At 42.2% G+C, this 23,957-nt stretch overlaps 1 protein-coding gene and 1 long non-coding RNA gene across 5 annotated transcripts in view; both read right to left on the bottom strand.

Annotated features, from left to right (window-relative positions):
* Positions 1-23,957, bottom strand: part of PRKD1 (protein kinase D1) — a 363,742-nt gene that overhangs the window by 256,728 nt on the left and 83,057 nt on the right. The gene's annotated exons all lie outside the window — the stretch shown is intronic.
* LOC109298694 lies at positions 15,991-20,245 on the bottom strand. The gene is made up of 2 exons (XR_002097679.1): positions 20,070-20,245; positions 15,991-16,887 (listed from the first exon to the last, which is right to left on the bottom strand). It is a non-coding gene; the product is annotated as an uncharacterized LOC109298694 (long non-coding RNA).

Below are 23,957 nucleotides of genomic sequence, written 5' to 3'. Positions count from 1 at the left end.
TTTTTTTTTTTTTTTTTAAGACAGACAACTTTTCAGAATATTCTAGGTCTCTAATCTCCTAAAATAATTACAGAATTTTTAAAGCACTTGCATTTATCAAATTGTTATCCAATTATTGCACACCTCCTTCAGTGGTATTCTACATGAGTGATATATATATATTATACAATGATTCTGAAGCAAAAACAGCCAACCTAAATTCTGCCTAATGCGTAACAAAAGCTTAGGAAGCTGTATTTGTACAAAATCTAAGCCAGTCTTATGAAATCTTCCACTGTATGCGTTTCTGTTTTTCTTATTATTTTGCACTTCAACATTTCACAACACATATAGCAAGGACTTCAGAAATGTCTATGGTAGATTTTTTAGATCCCAATTCACAAGTGCTCTCTCTACCTTGGGCAGTGACTTACAGTTCAACATGGGTACAAAATGTTTTCAAATCAAAGTAGTAATTTTTGAAATGGTAATTCTGACCCTCAGAATGCAAGTAATAAGAAAAATGACCAGTTTTGTTTTCTGTCCTCTGTAGAGCTAGATATTTTATTTACAATGAACAGGAGAATATGATTTTTAGGAATACGACCCAATATTTATATTTCAATAACAAGTATATATATTTAAATGATAAAACTAAAAACATTGACAGTCCTTAATCCATACGGTATTTTCTTCCATTATATTGATGTACTACTGTTTCTGCTTGGATGGACCGCTGAAAAAATACATGCACAGAATTTTCATACATCAGCATTACTATTTTTTTTAAATTAAACAAAAGCAAATGCTATTTTTCACATAAGTGTTGCTTAGCAATATACCACATGTAGATAACAGGAACGGTGCGACAGTGGCTGCAGGTAGACTATATCCACGTTGTAGCTGCATCACCAAAAGAAGTAGGACCTCAAGGGGTCAGCTAAGAAGCTTCAGCAACAGTAGATAAGATCCAACATCACTTTAGCATTTTAAGCCTTAAACAGATTATTCACTCCATTTTATAAGAAAAAATATTTAGAATGCTTCTTACCTGGGGCTTAATGAACCTTTATTAATCTAAAATGGGGTGGGGGGGGGAGGAGAAACTTCTGGAAATACACATTTTTTCTGAAAACTTAATATAATTACTTCATTTTAGACTGTTCCACACCTAACAACAACATGGCAGCTAATACATTAAGAATGCATCCCTAAAAAACTTAATTTTTATTTAGTAACTTCTTTCTACCACTACATTTTCCTATATACTGTATCAATCACCTGTAAAGAAGTCTTTCTTAAAACCAACTTTATTCACAAATATTTAAAGGAATTAATTTACACCTTAGGGATTTGCATCAATAGATCTCAGACCACCTTAAAATGTCATTATAATCATTATTTTACAGGTAAGAAAATAGGAAGTGTGATGTAGCAATTTCCCCACTTCCATGTCAGGGCAAAATTGAAAGTAAAATACTCACAGCAGTACTTACAGTAGAGGGAAGACAGGATAAGTAATGGTATTTCACTTTTTCTGAGTCCACTGTCACTAGACCCACCACAGAACTATTTAAAAAAAAAAAAAAAAAAAAAAGGCCTGGAAGGGACCTCAGAAGTCATCTAGTCTAGCCCCCTGACTGAGGAAGGATCATCCCTGTCCAAAACACCTGATTCAAATCCTTGACTAATCTATTCCTAAAACTACAAAATCATCCCTGTCCCACAACTACAAGGCATGTTGCACAATGATACAAAAACGCACACTCATCTGCCCCAGGTAAAGGAGGGGGATGAGGGCTGTCGAAGTCCAACCTCTGGAAGGGTTGTCAAAATGCACTCAAGAGATCCAAGGAAGAGGGCCATGACTAGGGGGACAATATGAAATTCAGGGCACTGCACATGGGAGTCAATAGCCCGTTAATGACCCTTTGTTCTTTACTTTACAGTTCTTTACTACAATCACCTGTGAAGTAATCCTTAGTGTTAATGGTCATTCCACTAATCAAGCTAATCTATTTTAGGACAATTTTTCTTTCTGGTAGCACTTCATATTTCACAGCTCCTGCTGCTCTGCCTCCACACCCTGTGCTAGAGACATTCGTTTCAAATTTCATGAGCCAGACGGGACTGGCCCCCAAAATCTAGGACTGTCCCAGTCAAACCAGGACATATAGTCACCCTAGCCATGACTCCTGCTACGAAGGACAGCTTAAAAACCCACAGTGACAGTGCACTTTGAATTAAAGCATGTTTGATGTGCTTCAGTTCAAAGTGCATGACCACCATTTTCTCAGCATGGGGACACGCTGTGCCACTGATACATGATCTGCGGGTGCTTTTAATTAGCATGGGTCGCTAAATAAAAGCGCCCAGAGCCACATCAGAAGCACATATAAAAATACCTTCTGAGTTTTAGTTCCAGCAGGTGTACCGGCACATCTCATTTAAAGTCCCCAGCTTCAGCTGTGGCCTACACTTGGTGCTTCTGAGCAACAAACACAAAAGAAAAAACCTGCTACCTGCAGCAACAGGAGAGGAAAAAAAGCCTTTCTGGAGCCATGTGTCAGTGAGCAACCCCCAGAGCATGGGGAAAAACAAATACCATCTACCCTGCTCTACAACCTGAGAACAGCAAGCATAACACCACATTATCACACCCTCCAACTGGAGGGCCAAAACCCCTCATTCTGTATGCCCCCCATAAACTTCTCAGATGCTTTAATCTTCATTCCTAACTAAGCTGGGTATGGAGCTCTGCTTCATTCTCCTGCTCCATGGTCCTCTCCTGTATCTAGGGGACCTACTTAATTAGTAATTTGGCAGATTTCACAGAAACTGAAATCCATGATTGTCCACAAAATCCACACACGCAAGAAAAAAAACCTTAATAAAAATAAAATGCTGGCTCCCCAGTGGAAGCCAGGAGTCCTCACTGCCAGGACAAGAATGCACCAGCTGGTGGGGCAGCATGAAGGCCAGCAAACAAGATGGTGGCTGCACCCTTGTCCCTTCTCCCCCTGCTGGGGCCTCTCCGTCAATCAGTGTGAAGGGGTGGAGAGGCACAAAGGGCAGCCATCAATCAAGATGTTGGCTGCTCCCTCATCCTTCCTCCACCCCAGGAGCTCTCCATCAATCAGCACACAGGGGTAGGGCCTCTGCAGCAGTCTCCACCAACTAAGGGGTGGGGCTACTACGAAATACTCATGCAATCATCTGTGTGTGCTGCGAGCTGGCCATGAAAAACTCTTGTCTCACCACAATTTAAGTAGGCTCCTACCTTCTCAGAGCTATGGAGCTCTTCTTGTGATCTCCTAGTGATCCACTGGGAATTGAGGCAAGTGGATGGAGAGAGAGGGGGCACACTCCTAGACTTCCAACTGTTGCCATTTACAGAGAACTCTAGGCACAGATACTCCTAGACCAGGGGGTGAAAACATTTTAGGCACAGAGCCAAAAACACCCTCAACCTTGACTTGGAAGATGTTGGCATGCTAGGGGCGGATGGCAAGGGAGGTGCGAGAGGCCTAATCCTTGTTCTGGCAATACAGCCCTACCCCCTTCCTTGAGGTGTGAGTGCCAAGCAAAATGCCTTCAACATGCCACGCTCTGGCATGTGCGCCCTGGGATTGCCTACCCTAGAATATCCCTGACCAATGTTTATTTAACCTCCTCTGGAAAACCTTCGGTGATTGCGATCCACAACTTCCCTCGGCAGTCTATTCCACTGTCTGACTGTTCTAATCATCAAGATTTTTTTCCTCATATTCAATCCAAATCTACTTCACTGCAACTTCAAGCCACAGTTACAAATTTCTCTCTCTGCTACAAAGAGAAAAGGGTGTTCTCCCTCTTCTGAATGACAGCCCCTCAGATATTTGAAGTTTACTATCATATCCCTCCTAATCACCTTTTCTGCAAGCTGAATATACCTAAATCTTTCAACTTCTTCTCATATGGTTTGCATTTCAAGCCATTTATCATTTTTGTCCCACAGCTTTGGACCCTCTCTAACTTTTCCACATCCTCTCTCAAATATTGAGCCTAAAACTACACACAATGTTCTAAATAAGGCGGAACCAGGTCCAAGTAAAGATACATTGTTACCTATGGATAGATAGGCTCGTATTTATTCACCTTTTTTGCACCTGTGTCACACTGCAGAGTCATACAGACTTTGCAAGCAACCAAGACTTCTAGATCCTTCTCTATAGTGCTGCCACTCAGCCATTTGTGTCTCATTTTTTCTTTGTGTTCTCGGTTATTCTTCCTGAGAATAAAAAGTGTAGCACCTTTCATTTATCGGTATTGTACTTCATCCTGTTGGCTCTAATCCAGCCTTCCAATCTGTCAGAATCCTTCTGAATTGCACTCTTGTCTTCCAGCATGTTTACAATCCTTCCCAGTTTCATGTTGTCTGCAAATTTGCTTAAGATTCTCTGTATTCCAGCACCCAAATTGTTAATGGGGAGTACTAGGTACAGTAAAGACCCCTATAAAATTCCATTAAAAACCTCTTGCCTTTCTAATATGGATCCATTTATAATTATCTTTTGCTTGTGGCTACTGAGCCACCTTGTAGTAGTTTTGTCTAGCCCAATTTCTCCAATATCTTTATAAAATCATGAGGAACTTTGTCAAAAGCCTTACTGGAGTCCAGAGATGCTATATCCACTGCATTGCCTTCATCCATCCAGACAATCACTTTGTCAAAGGATATCAAGTTTGTTTGGCGTGATTTGTTCTTATCAAGTCCATGCTGGCTGCTCAAGATCAGCCTTTCCTCCTTCAGATGCTTGCAAAGGGACTTCATTTTGATATGCTCTAGTACTTCCCAGGTATCAAGACGAGGCTTAGCAATGTATAATTATCCATGCCCTTTTTTGCCTTTTTTAAAAGAGGGGCATTATGTTGGCTCTTTTCCAGTCCTCTGGAACCTCACCTGTCTCCCAGACTTGGTAAACATTATTGCCAAGGGCTCAGAAGTCAACCCTGCTAATTCCTTCAGTACCCTAAGATGCAGTACACATCAGGCTCTGCTGACTTGAATTTATTGAGACTGATCAAAAACTCACTGAGTATCTCAAGAAACACCATCAAGTTGACAAGTTACTCCCACCTAAAGCAAAATCACAGAACACAGATCAAAGAATGAGGGGAGAAGGGAGATATTTTTAGAATATGAATACATATAATAAGCATAAGCACTTAAAAAAACCCTATACCCTGTTCTCATAAAAATGCACTTTGGTCTTTAGAAATTAATTGGAAAAGAAGAACATGCAATACAGTGTTCTAAGCAGTGTTTGGGTGAGACTTAAGAATCATGGATGGAAGCACTTCTTAACAGGTACAGCTTCATTTGACCTTTTGTTCCCTTGCGAACTGTGCCTAGTCCACATGTATTTTCTCCACTTGTAGTTCCTCATCCTAGTTACATTCCCCACCCCATTTTCCAGTCCCAATCCCAGTGTCCTTGCCCAGCAAGCCCTAGTCTTACCCCTCCAGACTCCTGAGCTAAATACAAGAGTTCAAAAAGCCCAAGGCAGAGCCAGTCCAATCTTTGCTGGTTTTTCTAAGCTGCGTAGCTTGAACTGATAGCAAACTGAACTGAGGTTCAGTGTTTGCATGGCCAAGACAGGCAGATGCCTGCATTTGCACAGGCCTGAGAGTGCTCATGTGCATCACCCTTATGCTAGGGACAGAAGTTACACAAACTGGTTTAAGGGATCAGAAACTGGTTTAAACCTGTAATAGAAGTTCAGTACACATAAACCGCTTTCAAAATGGCCAAAACTGGTTTAAGATAAACCTAGTTGGATATAGTATCAGATTTTACTGATTTAGGTCAAACCAGTTCATGGAACTTCTGTCCCAGAATCCTTCCTGGGTCAAGTTAACTCACAGCCCTCCAGAATCCCAGGATGACTTGCAGCCCTGGGCTATGCTGCCTGCTCCAGTGGTGCAGGTACTGCCTCTTCCCTTTACTCCTTAGCCTGCTTGCTGCCTGTGTCTGTCAAACCACAGAGACCGGGGGGTGGGGGGGGGCAGGGGAACAGACCCCCCACCCCCCCAGCCAGGGTCTACACAGCACATGGCGGGAGGAAAATCCATGATAGGGGTTTTTCAGACCCTGGCAGCCCTCTCCTCTCCCCCTCTTCCTCCCCATTCTTAGGTGCTGATTGCTTCAGTGGCTGCCACAGAGAGGAGAAGCAGACCTCTGGGCCAGGTGCCTACCCATGCAGCCCAGCATGGGTGCACTGGGAAGCCCCTGCCTTGGGAGGCTTCCCTCCACCCCAGCCCAGGGTCTCCCCAGGGAGCTAAAGGGAGTTCTTCCCCTCCCAAACTGCAGTGCTGCTTGCCTCAGCCCCTGCAATGCAGGCCTGCCCCTGCCTTTCCCAACTGAAAACTGAACATCAGTTCAGCTGGTTATAGGTTCAACCTACGCAGCTTAGAAGAAGCTGCCTAGATTGAATTGGTTCAGCCTCAGGCTTTTTGAGCATCTGTACTTAGCCCTACTGGCCATCTACCTAAGGCGACTAAACTCAGTTGTGACAGCCCAAGCCTGATAGGCTGCTAGACGCATCCTTCCCCCTCCCCCCCCCACCCATCAGCTGCAAGGAGGGAAGAGCAAGCAGAAAATCTTTCCTTCTCCCCAGCCCTCAAATTTGAGAAGGGGGTGAGAAAGGGTGATGCACCACTCAGCCCTGGCCCCCCAGCTCAAATCTGCCTAGTGCTGAAAAAGCCCCCACTGGGGGGCTTTTCACCCACTACAAACTGGCTAGCAGGGCTCCTATTAGCTCAGTCCTGCCCCCACCGCAGTCCCACACTTGTGAGAGAGACCCAGGGAAATGCACACACCCAGCCCAGCATCCCTACCCCCAGAACTGGGCTCTGCACCAAGGGTTTTTCACCCTATCAAAGTTCAGCTCACCAGACTTGCAGACTTGCCTCTTCTCTAGCCCGCACCTATGAGAGGAAGGGGCCCAGATGGGTAAATGTACTGGTCCAGCCAGGGCTTCCCCACCATGGGAGGGCATGGAGAAGAACCTCCACCAGGGGCTTTTTGCTCCCCTGCAGCCTGGCTCATTGGACTGGGATCAACTCAGGCCCCCACCCTAGCCCTCCCTAGCCCTCTGAGAGCAGAGGTGGGGTAGACGAGGAACACACCAGCCCAGCCCAACACTGGACCCCCAGCCAGAATCTGCCCAGTTCAGGGGATGGGAAGCCCCCACTAAAGGATTTTAACTCCCCTACGGCCTGGCTCACCAGGCTGGGATCAGCTCAGCCCCGCCCCGTCCCCATGGGGCTTTCACCACTCATGCTGGGCAGATCCCGGCTGGGGGGGTTTGGTGCCGAGCTAAGCCAATGTGTTCACTCCCTGACCCCCACCTCTCAGACAGGAGGGCAGAGGAGGGGCCAGGGTGAGCCCATGCCAGCCAGATGCGCCAGGACCTGAAAGAGCAAAAAGCCCTCAGTGGGGGTTTCCCCCTTCCCCCCACACCAGGCAAACTCTGGCTGGGAGAGCCAGTGCCCAGCTGGGCTAGTGCATTCATCCCCCAACCCCCTGCCTCTCACAGGTGGGGGTTGGAAGGAGGTGCTAAGTCGATCTCAGTCTGGCAAGCCAGGGTGTGCCGGAGTGAAAAGCCCCCAGTGGGCTTTCCCCCCTCCCCTACAAGGGAGGGCCCTGCTCTAGGCAGACCCTGGCTGCGGGCCCATCTGGGCCAATGTGTTCTCCCCCTATTCCACCTCCCCTCTCAGAGGCAGGGAGCTGGGTTGGGGGGAAGGGGTGGAGGCTGAGCTGATGGTAAGCCCACTCTCCTTGCTGCTCTGGGGATGAAAAGCCACACCACTGCTGGGGCTTTTCTTCCCATTGTCCTGTACTGACAGGAGGCTAGAGAGGTTTGGGGTGCATTCCCTTGCTCCCCACCCTGCCCCATCCTGCCAGGCTTACAGGTGCTGGCAGGTAGCAGAGGCCTTAGTGCCTTATCTCTGTGATAGCTGGGGGAGAGGCAGTCCTGCTCTGCTGGAGCAGACAGCACAGCACAGGGCTGCAAAGCATTCTGTGATGCTGGGGGACTGTGAGTTAACTTGCATCAGGAAGGGATTTGCAACACAAGTTCAACAGACCAGCTTGACCTAAATCAGTTAAATCTGATACTGCATCCAACCAGGTTTATCTTAAACCAGTTTTGACCATTTTTGAAGTGATTTATATGCACTGAACTTCTGTTAGAGTTTAAACCAATTTCAGATCACTTAAACCAGTTTATGTGTAACTTCCGTCCCTAGCCTTTCAGTCTCCCTCCATATTCCCACCCCTAGTTTTCTTTGCTGTTTCCCATTATTTCACAACCCCCAACTCTTTATCCCCAGGAAGTTTCCATCTCCTTTATCCCTACCCCACACACACCAGTTCCCAATCCCAATCCCTTTATGCCAGCCTGTGGCACCAGTTTCTGTCCTCTGAGATTCATCATTATCCTAGTCTACTCCCCTGTCCCTCACTCTGTTTCCCTCTCTCAGTTTGGCTCTTGCCAACTCTATATTCAAATCAGGCAGCTTTCTTCTCCATGTTGCCTGGCCTGGCCTCAGCCAAGCCAGGGATCACAGGAGACACAAGAAATAAGCTCCCTGTTCTTGGCTACTCCACACAGTCAACAGGGTTTACCATATAAGTAGAACTGTTTCTTAAGCAGTGTTTCAACTTAATTTAGTGTTTGGGTGAGTCGTTTGTTTTTATTTTAATGTGAATTGCTGAAATTGCTTAGTTGGACAGCCTTATAATGTGGAAGTCAGTTACTCATGAAGTTTGTGTCTATTTTTCAATAGAATAGTTTATATTTTCTTGTTTTTTCCCCAAAATCCATTTATATTATCCCTTCTTAGAAAATACTGAATGAGTTGTTAAGCACTCACTGACAGTGTGCTGACACCCTACAAAAAGTGAAGAGACAGCCCCATTCCCAGGTTCTTAAAATCTGAAACCCAAACTCTGTAAACTGCTCTAAGAAGCTTAGCTTCAATGACTTCAACAACAGTTCGTCTATAGAGACAAATGCAGGACCTAGGCCACTATTATTGTAGACTAGACTTTCCAAATGGCAACTTCACTAGTATTTCTCTGTTTAGTTCATTTTAAATTCAGGTCTCTCTTGCATTCTGTGATGCTCATTACCAGCCTAAACCCAATCAATATATTTATTTCATTGGCTTTCAGAGGGTATAATTGCAGAACTCATGAAGGATTTTTTCTATGTCATTTTAAATCATGCCCTCCAAACCATTTCCTAAAACTTTGTATATAAAATAGTCATCAGCAAAAGGCAGCAATAAAATTAACAGATCCAAACAAACGAGATACAATGTAAAAACGGAAGAATGTGCTTTGATTCCAATAACATGCAACAACTAAAAAGTATGCATCAACTTTGAAATATAATACCCTCTTGTCAGCAATCTTCTTTCCTCTTGCAAACAAAACATTACCTGACAAAGGGTCACTGTAAAATATTATAATCAGATATTAAATATATTTATTATGGGAACGCAGAGAACACCTAATACCACTCCAATTCCCATATTGCATGCAATTTCCTAATCATTTTCTGAAATTTAGATTTTGTGTGGACAATGGTTTTTGTGGCAGATGGTGAAGAAGAGTCTGAAAAAAAATCTCTGAATCAAACTACCTCCACTCTACTACATCTGCCAGATCTGGGTATGGAGAAAAAGAATAAAAGAGAGGCTCAGTAGACAGGATAAAGTACTTACAAGAAAGCTAAAGAATAGCTTGCATCTGACCAGCTGAAGCATCTTGGGAGAAGAGACCATACTCTGGGAGGGAACACTACCAAAGAAAGAAACTGTTTGGAAAACTTACCGTAACAAGTGGGAAAGGGAAGCCTTCTGAGAAACTAGTACCTGGACTGCCCCAGCATGCTAATACAGGATCACTTCTTCCTTGGCCCATTATTGTTGACATATATACAAATTATCCAGATTCAACTAATGCAAAGCTGCATAGTCTGCCTCTGACTCAGTGTTTGGGAGATGCATGCCACTGGGTGATCAGTCTTGACAGAGGACAGACTATGATGTTTGTTTCGATTCCTAAGCGCTTCTTTCTTGCCCATCTTTCCAATATCATTCTGTAGTGGCCTTAAGTGGCATTCTGAGTAAAGCATTTAACAATGACAAATGCTCACAGCCCTCTGCTCAAAGTCTCAGCAGTGGGGTGACCAGCAAGAAAAAAAAACCCTGCAGAATCCCTTTTAAAAGTTTTTCATGCTGTTTTGTCTTTATGAGCTGTTTTGTCTGCCCTAAAAAGGGCAGCTACCCATCCAGAAACTGTGAATTTTCTACAACTACATCCTTTAGCCTGGAAACCCACTGGCTTAATTCCCTTAATTTTCCAGGCTACCATTCTACACCCAGAAAAGGGATGGTAGAGCTACAGTACTGGCATCAAGTTAAGGATGAGCAGGGAGGATCTGAGGTGAATCTCAACAGATGGCAGGGACAGATAAAGGAAGAATGACCTGTGATAGATGAGTTATTTCCAGATATTAATGCATCTGGGAGACTAAAGTTCCAGTTTAATTAAACCAATTTTATTGTGTTCTCAATCTCTGGCTGGTTTGTTTGTCTGTCTTTTCCACCTCCCATGATGTCCAAGATAAGCTACTTTGAGTTTACTTATAGAGATACACAGTCCTATTAATCTTTATAAAGAGTCCTCTGTCTTTCCACTTGTATAATTGCTTCCATCTCTATTGGGGTCGGCTAAGTGTATTATTTTTAACCAAATCCAGCCAGTAGTTTCTCAGTGAAGACAGTGGTATTACAAAGATGTTTGAATCCTCCACTACTTTTTAATCTGCTCCTGAATGATCTAAGGCACATGCTAACAGGGAATTGATCCCATGCACCCACACTATTAAATGGGTCTATCCCTCTCTAGCTTTATGCAGATGATGCGTTATTAATGTCCCAATCCCAACTAGGCCTCCCCACGTTATTAGATGTTCTTCAACAATACTGCCTCTCAAACAGGTTGGAAGCCAACACTATTACATCACAGATGTTGTTTTTTGGGAATCAAAGAAAGAAGCATATATGGCTTTTACAGAAAATGAAATTAGAGGTAGTGTTCTCATTTAAATACCTCAACATTTATTTTAATAAAACTATGATCTGGAAAAACACTGACAATATGAGCACTGAAGCAAAACAAACTTTAGGTTGAGTTTTAGCCTAAAACCATTAGAAGGGCTATACTGGCAGCACTAATGCTCTACAGATCTAAGGTAAAGTCCATTTTATTGTGTGGAGTGAAACTATGGGGTACTGACTGCATGTTTCATTGCAAAATATAAAAAAAAATCCAATTACTTTTTAAGACAGCTTTCATCTCTACTAAATGCTACGCCATGGAGGGGAAGGGAGCCTGAAATTAATGTAAGCCCTTTAGCTGAATTAAAAACTAAATTATTGGATAAAAATAGAGCTTATACCCCTATACGATACCCTTAGTATATTTTAGAAGCCTTTTCTCTTCCAGATAAATACATATTTGTACAGTTAAGTAACATTTATACTCTCATCCAAACAAATGGCCTGAGAAAAGTATTAATAAGCTACTGGCCCATATTCCCACATATTTAAAACAAGATATACATTTAAGAATTAAAGACATCAGCATGCGGATAGATATGCAGGCAGTGAGATTATCAAACTTCCCCATTTTGATATTAATAAAGCACATTCTTCTGGACTAGAAACATCTGTGTTAAGTACAAAAACACAAACAAGAAGAAACCATTACTAGATGGCAGTTCATTCTGCAGTTAGTGGGACAAGGTTGTGTTGGACCCTATATTCAGACAGGTTATGTTTTTGCAGGAGTAATGAGATCGGTGACCTAAATAACTATCTGTGGTCTGGTTAATTTTTTGAAGAAATAAAAAGGAAATGGATCTGTCCATTAGTGGAAATTTTAAAAGTATTGAGCTAATGAATTAAAAACAATTTTGCTTGTAACAACTTAGAGCCCATTCTATACTCCTTGGGTGTATTTGCATTGATTAGACAAAGAATAAGGACCAAAAAAATCAAATAAAATTCCCTGTTTTTAATTTTTGTTCCATTATTTTATATTGTTTCATTTTATTTACTTTTATATAACATCATATATTGTGTTTGATTTTACCTACAAATTAATAGAATGTGAAATTTTATTTTCTGTTTTTACCAATAACCACAAATCATGGAATTATATTATTACATTATAATATGTAACTTTATTGTTAATTGCACTGTATCATTTTAACTAAAGCTGTAAATAAACTACTACTACAAATAAATCCTGTCAGTCAAATATGCTGTTATTCAAATATTTATTTCTTTAGCAAGTTACAAGATATTTACACAATTTCTTAACATGATTTCTTAGCTAGCTCAGGTACACCTAGCCACATAGCTGTGGTAACACAAAGCTTGGTGTGAAAAAACTACCCAATACTTACTCAGCTTCTTGGGCAAGTTTTACAATATTACAAACTCTGTGCTACTAACTCTACCCAGGCTAGCAATATGCAATGACTGCAATAGAGATCTACCACAAATCTCTACATCTATAAATACCCTAGATCTCCTATGAGAAAGTATTGCTTTTTATTTTCGTTCCAGATTTTTATTCAACTAGCAATATTTTTAGTTGGAAAAATGCTGTAAGCCTAAAAAAAGTAGGCTATCAAGGGATACTGCTGCTGCTAACAGTTGTTGTTAACTTAAACTTTATATATCAAGCAAAAAATTCCACTGAAAAAATAACTATGTATGTATATCATATTTACTTGAATATAAGACCATGTTTTTTCCCCCCATTTAACATGGTGGGGGGCAGAGGGAAGCTCCTTGTCTTTGAATCAAATACAAGGCTGCTGCCCTTTCTTCTCTGCCTGGTCTACCATTCCCCACTTACCCTCTAGCTCTGGCAGGACCCCCCACCCAGCCCCAGGTACGGAGCACATGTTTGCTCCAACCCTAGCCTGGCCCAGTAACAGCTGTTGCAGTAGCAGCAGCAGCTCTATCTGAAAGCCAAAGCTTGGGCTGGAGGTGCCACTGCTGCTGTTGCTTACCAGGCCAGGATGGGCCTGGAGCAAGCACATGCTCTGTACCCTATGCTGCAGCAGGACCAGAGCTGGAAGGTAAGAAGGGCTAAGGGATGATGGCAGAGGGGAAAAGAGATGGGGAAGCAAAGGCAGTGGGGGGTGGCAGTAGGAAATAAGGGGGACCAGATGGGAGGGCAGGTACAAGGGAGGCAGGTGCCTGGGGTCAGGCAGCAGGTGGGGCAAGTGGGCCAGGGGGAAAGGCAGCAGGGGACAGGCTACTTGACTCCCCCCCCCACCACATGCCTCTGACTGCCTCTCCAGGCTGGGCTCAGACATTACACACAAACTGGTTTAAGTGATCAGAAACTGGTTTAAACCTGTAACAGAACAGATGTTTGGTGCACGTAAACCAGTCTGAAAAAGGTCGAAACCATTTCGAAATAAACATGGTTAAATATAGTATCAGACTTAATAAACTTGGGTCAAACAGTTTATGCAATATCTGCCCCAGACCCCTTGCTGATTTGAGTTGAATCAGATTCCTCCAGCATCCTGGTAAGTTCTCTGGGCTGGGCAGGGCTCTCTGCTCCACAGCAGGGCTGGCCCTGCCCCTCTGCTCCCTGGCTAGAGCTCCAGCAGAGACTTGCAGGCACAGTACTCACTGCTTAAGCAGGGATCCCTTCCTTCTCTCTCACAGCATGGGCCATAGCCAACATGTGGTATGCTAGCTAATGCTGAGATGTAGAGCAAATAGGACAGTGTCCGCTTAAGGCTTTTTGAAGCTAATCAACAAGTCAACTGGTAATGTCCCTGCATTTCTTTCTTTGGAAAAAGCTGTTTAAGGAGAGCTTGAACTAACAAGCTAGGCTTTGTTTTCTGACGGGATGCTAAATACTGATAACATAGTTGATAAATGCTCTGTTATCACAAATGTTTTCCAGGGCCTGCCCATGCCCCATGCAGCTCAGCACTGAGGAAGGGAAGGGAGGGCTGCTCTAGTCCCCCCCACCCCCACCGGCTTCTAGTCTGAGCTACTGCAGACATGTGCTGGCATTTTTTTCAGTCCAAAAGGGATGTCTGTGTGATTACCAACTGGTTTAGCCTTGCCAAGTTAAACTAACCTGCAAAGATTGAATCAATTCAGGCTCAGGCTTTTTGAATGTCTGTCCCTAGCCCTACTACCTCCCTGTCTGCCCCCTGCCACTGCTTTCCCTAATAAAGCATTGCAGCATGAATTTGAAATAACCCTCCACTAATTAGATTATATACATGGAAAATTGTAACAAATTTATAAATTTGGAGCAAATGAAGAGACTTCAATGAAAGTAGCTTGCAGAAAAAATGTTCAATCCATTAAAGCTCCTAGGAAAAAGCCATTGCACACAGTTCAATAATTTAATAGGTGAAAATGAATGTTGTTTTGTATTGTATTACACATGTAGGGCATAGTATGCTGAAAGATTAAAGAGTCTTCTTACGCTTGTTCATAAGGAAACTAAGGAAACTCTGAGAACTGTGTGCAAGGTGGTAGCTACACACGTATACAATATGCACAGGTACTCCATAAACCAACATAAGCTATATCCACATCAAAGTTATTTCAAGTACACAGTTATTCCAGATGCTATTGAAGCCCATCATTTAAAGTATGTTCATAAAGGAGAAGGAGCAAACATGCATGAAGTAGAGATCCTATAGTAAAATTAGTGTTCTAATAATTTCTGTGACAATTTTTATATATTGAAAGAATGTTCTGCTTATAAGAATCTTGATTGTGTTGTGTTATATGCTCTGTTTTAGGTATCTCAAAACACTCTATTTTTTTCAGAGCAAAACTATTTTCTGTATTTTTATTTAAACCTAATCAGAAGCTCTCTGCCAGACCAAGGACACCATTACGTATTGACGTACAAATAATCCTTTCCAAATTGCTTTCTGTTGCATTCATTTTTTACATTAAAAAAGCAAAAGGTATGTGTAGGTTTACAATTATTTTTACAAGTACAACCAATATATGAAAGCTATTCCTGGCCAGATTCTTTTTGCAATGTATGCTTCAAACACATTCTTCAGAGATGAAGTGATGTTACTATTTGTAAGTGAATTTCTCTGTTTGTTTCCTTATTCAAAGGCTTTTTTAAAACAAAATGACTAAGCTTTAATATCAGATTTTTTTGCATTTAAATGATTTAGCTAAATAAATTAGCAATTAGCAATGAAAGTTTTTTTGATGTTATGTTTGCATTATGACTTTTTAAAATAAAACACTAGCATTTAGTGCCAATGCCCAATCCAAACCCTTTTATACATTTTTCTTTAAAAAAACTCAATTTTCTGCTTTGTTATTATTGAAAGTGAAGTTCTAGTCTGAAATGTGACACCACAAAATAACATTTGGGCTTAAGAAAATTTAAAACGTGTCCATCCTTTTGAAAATAAATTTGCACAGTTTACCAATAAGAATATGGGGTGAAATTCTAGGTTTTCTAAAGTCACTAGAAATATCTTATTAGTTTCATTGGAGCCAAAAATTTTACTGTAGGGCAATATCTGATAAGTTATTCTTCAGCTAAATACAGTAGTCAAGCCACGCTGTGTGCAAATTTAAATTTGTTGTGGGTCCAGTTGAATTGTCTTGTGTCAAAACATCTTGTGCATCCACAAACAAAGTGTTTTCTTGTTCAACATCTTTCGTTTTTACATGTTGGTAAATCATCTTTGGAAGTAATTTTACTTTGATATGGTATGATCACACAGCAATCTATAGCAAGTGTTATATAACCTTTTTTGTAACTAGTGTCATATCCCATACTACACGCACTGTCTAGTACGCTCCCTCCATCCCAGATAAAAATAGCAGCATAATATATTTTTAAAAAGGAGACTTTTTGTTAAGTCATGTGTACTGTATACCACTATTTTACTGTACACAAAAGTAATGTAAAAAAGGGGCAGAGGACAACACCAGATGATGAAATGGCACATAACTTTCCAAGGACAAATGGCCTCCTAATAATCCTATACAAACTTACTGCTTTTTTTTTTTTTTTTTTTTTTAAATACTAACAAAATTTCCCTTTAAAATAATACACAGTAATACATCAATTTTATCTTCTTTCTTAGTCCTCAGTATCAGACCTCTTCTGAACTGAAGTATTACTGTCCTAAATCCAGAGCCACATAATGAAGACAAACATTCCACTGAAAGGCACTACATTACAAATATGACAAAAATTAAGGTGAAATATAACTGATAATTCACATGTATTAGGTGTAAGTAAATCATTTCACTGAAATACACAAGAATCAACTGCAGTAATAATAAATGTCTTACATAAAGCCTACTTTTCTCACACCTGACAGTACTTTCAAAATGATACTGGCTCATAAAAATCAAAGAGACAACAAAACGAAACAAGAGGAATCATGGAAATTGATCCGTTTGTCCCCATAATCCCATTAACTTCTGATAGATATCTCAGAACACCAGAGTGCAAAAAAATAAGAGAAAGCATTTATAACAGCAATAGAATGCACCATGGGATAGCTGATCAAAATGCTGAGTGTTTATTGCCAAACAAACATAATCAGGCTGTGGAGCTACAAAGATACAAGGCAACAATGTCTTGATTGTGAAACAAATATTAGATGTGCATGCAGTAATCATGCAGCATTGTTGCAAAGGACAACATAGGCACAAAAATTCACAACAAGTTGAATGTGTAGGCATACTGTTTGATAGACAATGAAGTATCATTCCAGTAAGAAATGCTTCAGGATAGAAGATGATGCACTGAAAACAAAACAAACACATTTACCAGAAACTGATGTTCAGACCTTGTTTAATATGGTTTCTATTACTTCCCTTTCTCTCAAATGCCCCCTTGTCCCTCCACATTTGAATATCATTTGAAGCTTTATTTAATACGTTTATACACAAGATAGTTGGAAGAAGGCCAATGTCGTGCCAATCTTCAAGAAAGGAAGGAAAGTAGATCCGGCAAGCTACAGGCCCATCAGCCTGACCTCTGTCCTGGGGAAGGTCTTGGAAAAGATTAGCGAAGAGGCCATCCTTAACAGACTAGCTGACAGCAATATCCTAAGGGATCACCAGCATACGTTTGTTGTGGGTAGGTCTTGATTGACCAAACTTATTTCCTTTTATGACCAGGTGACCTATCACCTGGACAAGGGGGAAGAAATTGATGTCGTATATCTTGACTTTAAAAAAGCCTTTGATCTGGTATCCCATGATCACCTCTTGGCAAAACTGGCTGACTGTGGCCTCACCCGCACCACGATCCACTGGCCGGGGGATTGGCTCCACGGTAGGACCCAGTGGGTGGTGGTTGATGGAAGCCAATAGTCTTGGTGCGCAATCACCAGTGGGGTCCCTCAATGCTCTGTCCTAGGGCCTATGCTGTTTAGCAACTTCACCAATGATGTGGACATTGGTGTCAGAAGCGGACTGGCCAAGTTTGCCGATGACACCAAACTCTGGGGTAAAGCACCCACACCTGAGGACAGGAGGGTGATCCAGGCAGATCTTGACAGGCTCATGAAATGGGCAGATGAGAACCTGATGGCATTTAACACTGACAAATACAAGGTTCTCCACCTTGGGAGGAAAAACCTGCGGCATGCTTATAGGCTTGGCAGTGCTACACTGGTTAGCACTACAGATGAAAGGGACTTGGAGGTCATGACTGACCACAAGATGAACATGAGCCTTCAATGTGATGTTGCAGCTAGTAAAGCGAGCAAAACGCTGGCTTGCATCCATAGATGCTTCTCAAGCAAATCCCGAGACATCATTCTCCCGTTGTATTCGGCCTTGGTGAGGCCACAGGTGGAGTACTGCATGCAGTTTTGGGCTCCACAATTCAAAAAGGATGGGGAGAAGCTTGAAAGAGCACAGAGGAGAGTCACACACATGATCAGAGGTCAGGAAAACAGACCTTATGATGAGAGGCTGAGAGCCATGGGACTCTTCAGCCTAGAAAAGCACAGGCTCAGGGTGATCTGGTGTCCACCTGTAAGTTTATCAGGAGTGCTCATCAGGATCTGGGGGAACATCTGTTCACCTGAGCGCCCCAAGGGATAACAAGATCGAATGGTCACAAACTCCTCCACGACCATTTCAGGCTGGACATAAAGAAGAACTCGTTTACTGTCTGAGCCCCCAAGGTTTGGAACAGACTGTCACCAAAGGCAGTTCAAGCACCCACTTTGAATGCCTTCAAGACACATTTGGATGCTTATCTTGCTCGGATCCTGTGATCCCTGCTGACTTCCTGCCCCTGGGGCAAGGGGCTGGACTCGATGATCCTCCGGGATCCCTTTAGCCCAAATGCCAATGAAATCTATGAAATGAACTCGTCACAAAAAGATCCACTTTCCATTCTTATTTCTATTATCCATGTTTGGCCTTAGAAAGATGAGAGAGAGATGCAGCCCATCCTAAAGGCAGCAATCAAGGATTAGTGTTACATTGTAACCCTTTATAAAGAACAATTGAATCCTCAAAAAATAGGGTTGGAAGGGAACTGGAGACCCTGTGTCCAAACTATTGCAGCTAAATAGTTGTCTAATCTAAATTTAAACAATTCTAATGACACAGATTCTATAACCTGGCTAGGCAATCTGTGTTTGAGTACTTAAACACATAAGCATAATTAGAAAGTTCTTCCTGATATCCAATTTAAAGTCCCCTTTTATGAACTATCATTATGGGCTTACATTGCAAAAAGCAATGTGAAAAAGGCAGATGTTCTATAAGGTGTAAATCTACCTTGCCTTCCACACTACTCTAAGGCCACTGTCTCTCCACCCTCCAAAAGTGGTAGACTGATCGGGTACAGCAATAGTATTTAAAAAAAAAAAACCTGTACAAATTAAGTGGAAGAACGTCAGCAATATCATACAAACTATATGCCTCATGAGTTAGGTGCTTTTTTTAAACCACCTGACCTAAACAGAAAGTACTCGCCTCAGATGATCCAAGTAAAAAGGTCTTGAAGTCCACAAGACGCATGTGAATTTGACAGCAAATTTAGTTGGCTATAGAAAGTAAATTGTGCTATTAAGTTCCAACTCACTGGATTAAAAGGGTGACAAATGGACCTGATATAAGACTATGGAGTTGTTTTCAATTTGCTATGCATTAGCATTAGCTTAAACAAGTTACCCCCATTGTATCTAGCCTACAAGTCTCCCCACAGGTTATAAAATTTGGCAGTGGGGAAGCTGTTGTAATTAATTTGGCCACCATCCTCTGCTGCCAAATCCCCAAACCCAAGCTCCACATGACAGGCTGGAGTGGGGCTACCCTTCCCTCTGGGTAACCAGATTGGAACTGGGCCATGCCCCCTCCCCTCCTGCACAGCTGGATCAGGGGGGCTGGGCTGGGGTTGCATCAAGCCCCTTTTGGTCATGGGGGGCCAGGTCAAGCCCTCTTTTCCCTCAAAGCCAGCTGTCATCTCAAAAAGACAGTTTATTCATTTTACATGTTACAGGACATGCTGGAGATTATTCCAGTCTGGGTCCTGAAAAAGTTAAATAGACTTGCTCCAATAACAAAGAGAGCTGTGAACACTAGCTGATTTTTGATCAATAAAGGAACTGGGTTTGTTCAACATAATGCAATTCTGGAACTACATTATGCAGTTCAATATAATGCAATGTAAAGGACTAAATCACAAGAAGGCTGATAAATTTTATAGTTTCAACTGAAACTAAAATGTAGCATTTTCTAAATCAATACAAACTAAATTTGTTCGGAAGGAATGAATGCCATCAAGATCAAAATACAACCTATATTTAGGTGAAGCTGAGCTGAAATTATGGGCAGTATTTTCTTACACATTAAGCATACCGTTTCTGTGTTCAGCTGTGCAAATATATATTCCAGGAAATAGAATATTTATGATAATAAATAGGGTCAACAGGAATAAAGATGTTCCTCATGCTACTCACCTTGCCTTCATTAGACCTCCTGGTGAAATTGATTAAATTAGTTGCTTTGGCTTTGATTTTGGTGCAGAATGTTTTTAAAGACTTTCTTCTTAGTAAAAAAGAGCAGACCCATTCACCCAAGTTTTTGTTCTGAAATTTTCCAGAAAATTTTCCAGTGCTTTATTTTTCCATGGGTAATATTCCATTTCTAAAAATTCATTGTTTCATAAAATTCATTAGTAACAACGAATGGATGCCAATACAATATTAGGCAAGCTTGGCAGTTTCAGAGGTGTAATTAATGTTTTTCAGGTGATTATCCCTGGGAAGCATGAAAGTACATACATGTTTTATTGATCAAGTTACAAATTCACCTAATTGGCTGTGCAGGTCAAATCAAAGCCAAAGCTAAAATTCTTATTTCATCTCAGACTGCAAGTGAAAGCAAAACCAAAACTGTGATTAATTTTTGTTTCACTTTCAGTTCAGTAAGCACACAGTAGTTTCTCATTTCTTTTCTTGAGTTGGGGAAGTTGGAAGTCTTTGCATGAAAGCTGTTAGATTTTTAGTGGTTTTGGTTTGAAGTAGTCATAATAATGCCTAATCAGAAAAAAACTAGTATGTGGCATCATTATAGTGAAGTTCAAGCCACTGAAGGAAGGAAGAAAGTTGGTAGATGTAAATATTGTGGGCAGGAGTATGGTAACAACTCAACAAGAATAAAGAAACATTTAATTCCATGTAGAAACCATCCTGAAAGAGTAAAAGCCATATACAAAAAACTAATACTATGAAGTGGTGGAACAACATCATCTGAGAAAGGTCTACTTTAGGAATCCTATGCAAGTAAACAAATTAATATATTAAACAACTCGCAGTAAAGACTAGCATCTATATTGTTTTAAAACAGTATAATTTTAAAAACTGTTAATAAAACTCTGGACTATTATTTATTTAAAATATTTGTATCCTGCTTTTCTGCTTGCACTAAGCACTCAAAGTAGCTTAGGCTTAACAATATATTTTTTTAATGACATAATAGATAAATAGTTAACTATTTCAACCCAGCAGCATGAGCTTAGTCCTCTGGCCGATGGCAGAGGCCAGACTATGCTTCCCTTTGGCTCTGCAGTCCCAGGGCAACTGAGCAGCAGCAAGTGGAGCAGCAGAGTGTTCTTTCTGGCAGGGAGGGGGGAAGCAAGCTACCTCCTGCTTCTCCTTCTTCAGATGGATGAGGCCAGACTAGAATAGGCTAAAATAAAAATCTTTTCCCCCTTTTGTTGTAGGAACTTGGTAGCTCAAGTGAAATAACAGATTTGTAAAAAAAGGAAAATGAAAATTTTGATCTGCCAGGTCTGGGGGAAGAGGCAGCAGGATCCTTGCTTTTAAGGTCACTCACCAGATATGAGATCCACCATGAGTAGCCGTTCAAGACAGTCAAGTTTTTTAATCAAGCTTTGTGGATAAAATGTCAAAAGAAGATCAAGGAAAAACAGAGGTTACATTAGCTTAAGCTATATTCGTAAGTAGTACACCTCTTTCCATAACTGAAAAATGAATACTGGAAAGAACATTACAAACTAATTTGCGCATCCTGTAAGTTACCATCACATTATTGCTCATCACATTCTCTCTTAGATAGAGAGTACGACAGAGTTCAAACACTGGCTACTTAAAGGATTGGTCAAGCAGAATCACTGACTCTGATGTCAGATAGATTGACTGATATACAAGGAAATCCTTTATTGAACATCATGTTAGCAACACCTGAACCAGTATTCCTGAAAGCAATTGCTACCAAATCTTCTCATCATACAGGTGAATACATAGCTAAATTACTGAGTGAAGAGACTGAAAGTGCAGGTCTCTCCAAGGTACAAGCCTTTGTAACTGATAATGTGAGTAACATGAAAGCTGCATGGCAAATATTAAAGGCAAAGTACCCTCATTTAATAGTATTTGGCTCTCTTGGTCATGAGTTGAATCTTCTGGCAAAGGACACAGTAAGTGTGAATACAGTGAAGACAATATTGGCAAACTGCAAAGTGATTGTGAAGGTATTCAACAATCATCATGTTGCTAATCAGATTTTGAAGAAATTACAGAAAGAGAAGCAGGGGAAGGGAAGTGAATTTTTATTGCCAGGAAAAACTAGCTGGGGTGTGGCTACAAAGTGTTTACATAGCTTGCTGTGCATAAAGGACTGTTTGCAGTGTGCTTCAATAGATAACACTAGACGTGCACCCAGGGCTGTCCCTAGCAAGGTTCCCTCTAAGCTGTGCACATGCATGGCCACGCACGATTAAAAATCTTGCCATGCACTAACTTTTTCATGCCACGCACGTGATCAGAGAGGAGCTGGACACAGAGCATGGCAAAGGCATCAGGGCCAGTGTGGGACACTTACCAGAGGTAAGCTCCTCACATGGGGCAGGCAGTGGCTCCTCCCAAGGCGAGGTGGGGGTGGGGGGGGGGATGGGGGCTGGGTCAGAGTGCCTCACTCCCCAAGGCGAGGCAGCGGTGGAGGCTGGGGCTGGGGTCTGGACCAGGCTCCGCTGGCTCCGGGGAACTGCTCCACAGGCTCCGCCAGCTCCAGGGGACTGCTCTGCTCCCCAGTCCCTGTCATTTAGGTTTGCAGAAATAAATATTTTTGGTTAAAGATTCCTCCAAGGTTTGGTTCAGAATACAAGTTGGGAAGTTTCCATTTAAGTAAAACACAAAAGTTTTAAGCTTATTTCTCTTGTGCTGCTCCAGCTGAAGCTCCGCTCAAAAATTCCACCAACTTCCCAAGAGCCACAACCATGAGGGTATTTGCAATTTGGCATTTGCTTGCTGATGGATAGAAGAACACTGCAGAAGACAGCCACAACAGTATCACTGCATGTTTGACAAAGCTCAAATAAATAGCAGGCCTGTGCAGCAGCACGAGCCCATGGGAAGTTCTGGGTTACAGGGAACTGTCTCTAACAAGAGCAGAGAAAAGAGTCATGATCTCACAATCTCTCATCTGGGAAAGGTGGTAGAGGCTGTCTGAAACCTGCCTTTCCTACCACCCTCTGTATTTCTGGCAACAACCTCTCTCGCCTATTTCTATTTCTATGTTTTGACTGTGAGATTTATGCTGTATCATCTTTTGTTGTTATACTGTGTGTTACTGTGTGGTGGAGTGAAGCAGCACACGCCGGAAGGAGGGAACAGACCAATTTGGGAACAGACCAAAGCAGCATGCTCACAGACTGAAGCGGCGTGCTCACGGATCACTACACCATAGAGGGAACATTGGTCCCTTGGGGGGGTGCAAATCGGGTCGACCGCCCTGAGCCCCATACTTTGGGAGGCCCTGCTGTCAGCACCATATAGGCCCTGTGGCAGAAAGCCACCTTGGTTTCTCCCCAAAAATCTCTGCCCTGTGACACTGTGATTTAAATCTCTATGCTGTGACCATTCAATTAGGATGGGCCCAGCACACAGGGGACCACACCCTCAGCCTGTCTCTTTAGGGAACTGGAGCTGGCTGCATTCCTGAGGGAGGGGGAAACCTGCTCCCTCTGCTTACTTGACTTGCATCACTTACCTGGGTAAGGGGTTTCTACCTGGGAGCTGGGATCTGCCCGGTAACAGGTGATGCATTTCAAATTGGTTGGCTGACAGCCAACTGGGGCTGACCTCCGCTGGCCCAGGTGAATGAGGTCACAGGGGCTATATAAGTTAGGACAGGGAAGGAAGCGGTCTCTCCGGCCATGAGGTGACGCAGCAGCCAGGCAGGGGACAGAGAAGCCTTAACATCTGAAACTGGCTCTCTCCCCCCAAACTCACGAGCTAGGAACCGCCTGCCTCCAAAGGGAAACTTCACCTGCCTTTGGAAGATGCTTGTGAGTAAGCTACTCAATCTGATTAGATATTTAGCTG

The sequence above is a fragment of the Gavialis gangeticus genome, unplaced genomic scaffold (assembly GCF_001723915.1).
Source record: "Gavialis gangeticus isolate Ggan-Ray unplaced genomic scaffold, GavGan_comp1, whole genome shotgun sequence".
Lineage (NCBI taxonomy): Eukaryota > Metazoa > Chordata > Crocodylia > Gavialidae > Gavialis > Gavialis gangeticus.
This window is presented reverse-complemented; position numbering and strand designations above follow the sequence as displayed.